The sequence below is a fragment of the Ursus americanus genome, chromosome 2, assembly GCF_024610735.1.
Source record: "Ursus americanus isolate L20-20 chromosome 2, mUrsAme1.1.p, whole genome shotgun sequence".
NCBI classification, from domain to species: Eukaryota; Metazoa; Chordata; class Mammalia; order Carnivora; family Ursidae; genus Ursus; species Ursus americanus.
In genome coordinates this window covers 20,528,513-20,534,947 of record NC_142128.1, presented here as the reverse complement: position 1 = coordinate 20,534,947, position 6,435 = coordinate 20,528,513, and the positions used below count along the sequence as shown (strand labels likewise).

Sequence of the window (6,435 nt, the reverse complement as noted above, 5' to 3'; positions counted from 1 at the left end):
ACCACTCCACTTCTGTGTTTCTCATCAGCTCCTGGACCCTGGGTGCCACGGATGTGCACCTCAAAATCCTGAGGTCTCAGGAGGACACAAGGTAACAGGGAAAGGAGTGGTAGCTTGGGAGACAGCAAGGCCACTCCCTTTGCCTGAAGCACAGTGACTCAGGAGGCAGCCATGGAGCCATTCTTACATCTCCCTGGAGTTGTGGCCTCCTTTTCCACTGACAACATAGAGGGTCATCCCCAGGACTGTGCTTGGGGTGCGCTTTCCCCAGCAGGATCTGTATGTCTACACCAAGCACTGGCCCAACTCCCAGTCAGTGGAACTCAAGCACACCAGTCAGCATGTTGTGTGGTTGCCAACGTCAGGGACATTAGTTTGGGAAGAGATGGCCATGTCCATTTGAGAAAATAGAACAGGAGCTAACACACAAGCTGGCCAGTGATTGCCAGTTCCCTCCCAAATAATGATTGTCACCTCTGAAGTCAGTTAGTTAGCAAAGGAGCAGGTGAATCTGACCCTATGTCCTCAGTTAAGGTGGGGCCACCCTGTTTGTGATGCCACTTGTTTTATTCACCTTGTCCTCAGTTCCCTGGTGAGAGGCACATTCCTGCTGCAGACCTGTGGGGATCACCTGACACCCGACAGATGTGATTGACAGCACGCACCATGCAGGGCTGCACAGGGATAGCACTTGGGAACAGAGGGAACAAGCAGGGGCTTGGAATGCAAAACTTTGTCCTAACAAGAGGAGGAGGCAAGTCCTGGTTCTGCTGGGAGGGTATGAGTGGCTTGCTTAAAGAATTCAGTGGACTTCTAGGGAACTGAATGCTGCTTCCCAAAAATCAACAGACACTATTCTGGTCCCTGTGATGACAAGGGTTTTTGGTTAGGAGGCCTTATTTGTGTGGGAGGAGACAGAGGAGAACTTGCATTAAGTAATTTGAGCACCTCCTTGATTTTCCCAGGTGTCACAACAGCCCTTAATATGGAATCTTAATTTCAGGCCTTATGCCACAAGAGGGTACGAAAAAGTAGTTCTTCTTAGAACTAATAATGAAATTTCACAGTGAAATAGTATTCAGAGTAAATGCAGAAGTAAGTTGTACTCCTATCTGCCATCTATGAACACGTGGGTACCACAATCAAACATACATTCACAATTACTAGTAAAACGATACTTAGGGATAAATCTAACAAAGCATGTCCAGGACTTGCATGCTGAAACCTATTAAGCACTGATAAAGGAAATTAAGGATATAAATAAATGGAGAGATATACCATGTTCATGAATTAGAAGCCTAAACATAGTGAAGATGTTAATTCTCCCCGGATTGATAGAGAGATTTAATGCAATTCCTGTCAAAATCCAGTCGGGGGGCGCCTCGTGGCAGAGTTGTTAAGCCTCTGCCTTCGGCTCAGGGTGTAATCTCGGCATTATGGGATCAAGCCCCACATCAGGCTCCTCTGCTATGAGCCTGCTTCTTCCTTTCCCACTCCCCCTGCTTGTGTTCCCTCTCTCGCTGTCTCTATCTCTGTCAAATAAATAAATAAATAATCTTTAAAATAAATAAATAAATAAATAAATAAATAAAATTTAAAAAAATCCAGTCAGGGTTTTTTGTTGTTGTTTTTTGTTTTTTTGTATAGATAGGCAAAGTTATTCTAAAATGCATGGGGAAAGACAAAGGAATTAGAGTACTTTTGAAAACAAGTTTGAAAATAATAATAATGTGGAACATTCAATCTACCCGGTTACAAAACTTATTAAATAGTTATAATAAGGAAGACTGTGTGGTATTTGCAGGACAGACATATAGATCATAGAACAGAATAAAGGACACAGAAACAGTCCGCACGAATATACCCAACTGACTTTTGAAAAAGGCGCAAAAGCAAGTCAATAGGTGAAAGCTGGCCTTTCAGTAGACTGTGGCATTTAAAGGCTCTGAGGAGCTCACAGGCCGCTTGCTCAGAAAACAGCACCAGCAGAGAAGGAAGAACGTGGTTTTTGCCTCAGGCGCTACCAAGTGGTGATGGGAAAAGAGGAATAGTTTGTGCAGGGGGTTGTGTGGGCGTGGCCAAAAGGGTTATCCAATCAGCCTTCCTCCAGCCGAGGGGGTGGGGACGTTGTCCAATCAGAGTCTGGGTAGAGGCGCCAATGCGCAGGTAGGTTGTTAGGGCAGGGGACGTGGGCGGGGTCATTGAGCAGCCAGCTTCCTCAGCTGAGGTTGGTGGAAACAGCTACTCTCTCCTGATTCTCTGAGGCTCACTCTTTCCCTCGGCGTCAGCGGTCCCCGCTTCCTTGCCTTGGTGGGCACAGCACCCCTGAACTTCCACGGCCGTGGCCAGTAGCCTGAGGACGCCCGCTTTCACTTCCTGTTCTTCCTCCTCGACAGACACAGAGGACGACGGTGTCCGCGTCATTGTGAAGATGCTTCTATGTGCAGAGGTGCCTGCCGGGCGCGGGGTCAGGGGCCGGCGTCCCCGGGGGACTGGGGTTTGGAGGGGGGAGGCGGGCCTGTGTGTCAGGAACACGCTTGTGCACTAGGAGGTAGCCGTCAAGTCGTGCGCCCCGGGTTTCACACGTGTGAAGTGCCCAGAGCGGGGCTTCATTCGTGGAGGTGATAATTACCTCACCTGTGCTGTGCGCCGGGCCTGGGGATGGCGTGAGTGGGACTCCGGCGCTGAACCAGGTAGACGGGGGCTTGGCCTTCTTGGGGCTAAAGTCTGTCTGCAAGACCCAGGAGAAGCAAATAAGTGTGGTGTTGATGGGGGAGGAGGAGTTCAGGTTCTCCCTCTTGAATAGGTTACTTTCCACTGGGGGTTGTCAGAATCCCCATTGTGCATCTGAGGTGGGGCCTATCTCGGTGTGTGGGGGGAGGGGATGTCCTGCCCAGGACCAGGTAATATTGGTGTGCAGAGCCGGTACTTTGCAGAGCTCTTGTGTGTATGACTCCGGAGTCTACACTCATCGGGGTGTAGTGGGGCATCGTTGTGAGCACAGGTGGTGTCACATATGGGAAAACATGAGGCTGGAGTGTACTTCATTCATTGGTTCATTCAACAGAAATCGTTAAGGGTGTAGTTTGTGTTGACCCTTTCTTTTGGGTGGGTGGTGGGTATTCAGTGATTGGCAACACATGATAAATAGGACTGACATGCTGTGTGACGTAGTCACCACCTGGTTGGAAAAGACAAGAAGCAAGTAATTACCCATGAATTACATAATGACAGTTTTGCATTGAGCGCTGAGAAATACAGCTGCGTTAGAGTTTGTAATTTAGGCAGTAATGTTTAAGGTGAGAACAGAAGGCTAAGAACAAAACAAGGATGTGGGCGGGAGTGTTTAGTTAGAAGAAGGAAAGAGTAGGAACTGTTAAAGGAATTGCGAAAATGTCCTTGAAGCTGTGGCCATGTAGGAACTACAGGGTGGGGAAAACCAAGGTTTTGGGCTAAGACTTGCACTTTTTGTAGGTTCTTGGAGACTAAGCATAGTGACTGAAAAGATGGAGTCCAGAGCCAAGCTGATCCTAGCTCTGCCTCTTTTGAGCCTCGTTACTAAACCATTGTGTGTCTTAGTTTCCTGATCTGTGAAATCGGGGATGATAATAATGCCTCTTCATAGATGATCCTAAAGATTAAATGATACTTAACATTAAGAAAACACTTAGAACCGTGTCTGACATGTAATAGATGTTAGTGGTGTTTGATTCAAGAAATAGATAAATGCATACAAAGATATTGAAGACTTGGAGGCGGTCTGTGGTGAAATTTGTGAAGGTTAATGGCTTCCACCCAACTTCATTTCTTCTCCAACGTTCAGGTGCTGTTGACCAGGTGTAGCACTGCTGAATTAGAAATAATTTTTCTGATATCGACGGCTATTTGCCAAGAAAATCTGAAGTACCATCGAAATAATCAGCGGGAAATAAAATACTTTTCGGTACCTTATCACAATTAGGTGTATTTAAAATTTGTTGGTAATACTGATTTATTTAAAATTTGTTGGTAACAGTTTGTGCAATCTTGCTTCCTTAAAAACAGTAAATCGCCTTTAGAGTAATTCAGACACAGAATAAGGATAGAGAAGTAGTATAAGTAAAGGTTGCCTTTTCTTAACTCTCTATGGGATAGTTTTTGTAATTTCTCTGTTCTTCTCTGCCTCAGTTTCCAATGCCGCCCCCCCCCCAGCGCATTTTTGCAGACATCTAAACTAGTAGGGGAAGTTCGGGTTTGGAATTGCGGAGACTAGGGTGTAGGAGCCACCCCAAAGTGCAGATCAGTAAAGCTTGAGGGGCTTTTTTTTTTTTAATTGTTTGTTTGTTTGTTGATATATTTATCTGAAGGAGAGAGTGAGAGAACAGGAGCTGGCAGGAGGACCAGAGGGAGAAGCCGACTCCCTGCTGAGGGGGGGGAGCCTGATGCAGGGCTCATTCCAGGGACTCCAGGATCATGACCTGAGCTGAAGGCAGGTGCTTAACTGGGCGACCCATGCGCCCAGCCTGTGGGCCTTTTTCAAGAAAGCACAGATGCTTATGTCCTATTCTAGACTCACTGAGTCAGAATCTTCTGGCATATGCCCCAGGGTAAGGCAGGCATGTTTGCAATCTGGATGCATTTTATCAAAGCTTTTTTTTGCACTGGGCTTTCTGTTATCAAAAAAACATGCAGGGAGATTGGGAGAATCCATAAATTAATGTTTGAAGACATTAGTAGGGCTGTGTCCTTCAAGTTCTGTGATTTCGTGATCTGCATCTTCACTATAATGTGTTAAACCCTTAAATCGTGTCGAAAAGTTATGGATCGTGTTTTGTTTTGTTTACAGATTTTATGTCTTTATTGAAAAGAGAGAGAGAACCAGAGAGCTCAAGCAGGGGGAACAGAAGAGGAAGGGGGAGAAGCAGGCTCCCCGCTGAGCAGGGAGCCCAAGGAGAGGCTGGATCACAGGACCCTGAGATCACAGCCTGAGCCGAAATCAAGAGTCGGATGCTTAACCACACTGAGCCACCCAGGCACCCCTACAGGATCTGATGTCTTAGGAAAATAAATTGCAAGGGGTGAAGAAAGAGAAGGGAGAAAGTGAGGCCTGTAATTAAAAGAGGCTTGGGAGACCCGTTAACCAATTGCAAGATGTGGGTATTATTCTCATTCAGGATTTAAGAAATACATAGAGTCAAGATATTTATGAGACAGGTAAATTTGAACTCGGACTTGACATGTCATGATATTGGGAAATTATTTTTTTAATGTTTAAAGTGTGATGATAGTTTTGTGTGTGTATATTTATGTGTGTGTCCATCAAGGGCAGTTTTGCGCCCTAGGAGACATTTGGCAATGTTAGGACATACCTGGTGGTCATAAGTAGGAGTGAGGATGACTACCCGCATCCAGTGCACGGAGACCAAGGATGCTGCCAAGCACTGTAGTAGGCTCAGGACAGCCCCCTCGGCAAAGAAAGATGTGGCCCAAGATGTCAGTAATGCCAAGGTTGTGAAACCCTGTTCTGGAGATATGTGTTGAAGTGTAGCTATGGATAAATGATAAGATGAAGATATTTGCCTCAAAATTTTATGGGAGATGTGGGGATGGGCCATGTGTTGAGAATTATTTAAGTTAATGATGGGAGTTGCTTATACTATTCTCTCTACTTGGGTGTACGTGTCTCTGTATGTGTATAGAGTATATATGTGTGTGTATGTGTGTGTACGTATGTGTGTATATCCTGTGCAGTTGTTAATTTCCATAACAAAAGCTCGCAAGCTTGCTACAGGAAAGATAGAGACTGTTCTGGGAGCAGCGTGGCAGCAGCACGTGACGCCTGGTGCCAGCATGTGGGGAGGGTGGACAAGCTGAGTCGGTGGGTTTGCAGGAGTGGCTGCAGGGGCATCCTTACCACGCTCGGTCTGTAGTACGATGTTGGCCATGTCTGGCTGCCTAGCCTCTCCTTATCCCTTTTGTTTTTGTTTTTGTTTCTTGTCTTGTTCTTTGGACTTCCTAATATCCTTTCAAGAAATTCTTTTTCTGTTTAATTAAGAATCAGTTTCTGTGAAGATAAGAATTGTGACTTCTACAAGAGAAGAATAAAGCAGGTGAATAGAGAAAAGGTGATGTGCGAGAGCATGGGAGGAGAGAGAGGAATTAAGAGAAACACGTATATAAAAATGTATATGTAATTTATATATATAGCAAAAGTTTTAGTATACACACACAGTATATATATATATATATATATATATATATTTGAGAAAAAGAGGATCCCATGGTTTCTGTTTCTCTTGTTCTTATCTTCTCTCCCTCTCTAGACCAAGGTTTAATTCTTGTCCAGGGTTACTATCAGATACCCCCGTATTTCTTTATATAATAAACTCTCCTTTTTGCTTAAACAAATACAAGTGGTCTTCTGTCACCTACCACCCTAAGAAGCTCAGCGGAGAT

The 6,435-nt window shown here is 45.2% G+C and overlaps 1 pseudogene across 1 annotated transcript in view; it reads left to right on the top strand.

Annotated features, from left to right (window-relative positions):
* The window catches only part of LOC148110501 (thyroid receptor-interacting protein 11 pseudogene), a 74,924-nt pseudogene that overhangs the window by 50,747 nt on the left and 17,742 nt on the right, over positions 1-6,435 (top strand). The gene's annotated exons all lie outside the window — the stretch shown is intronic.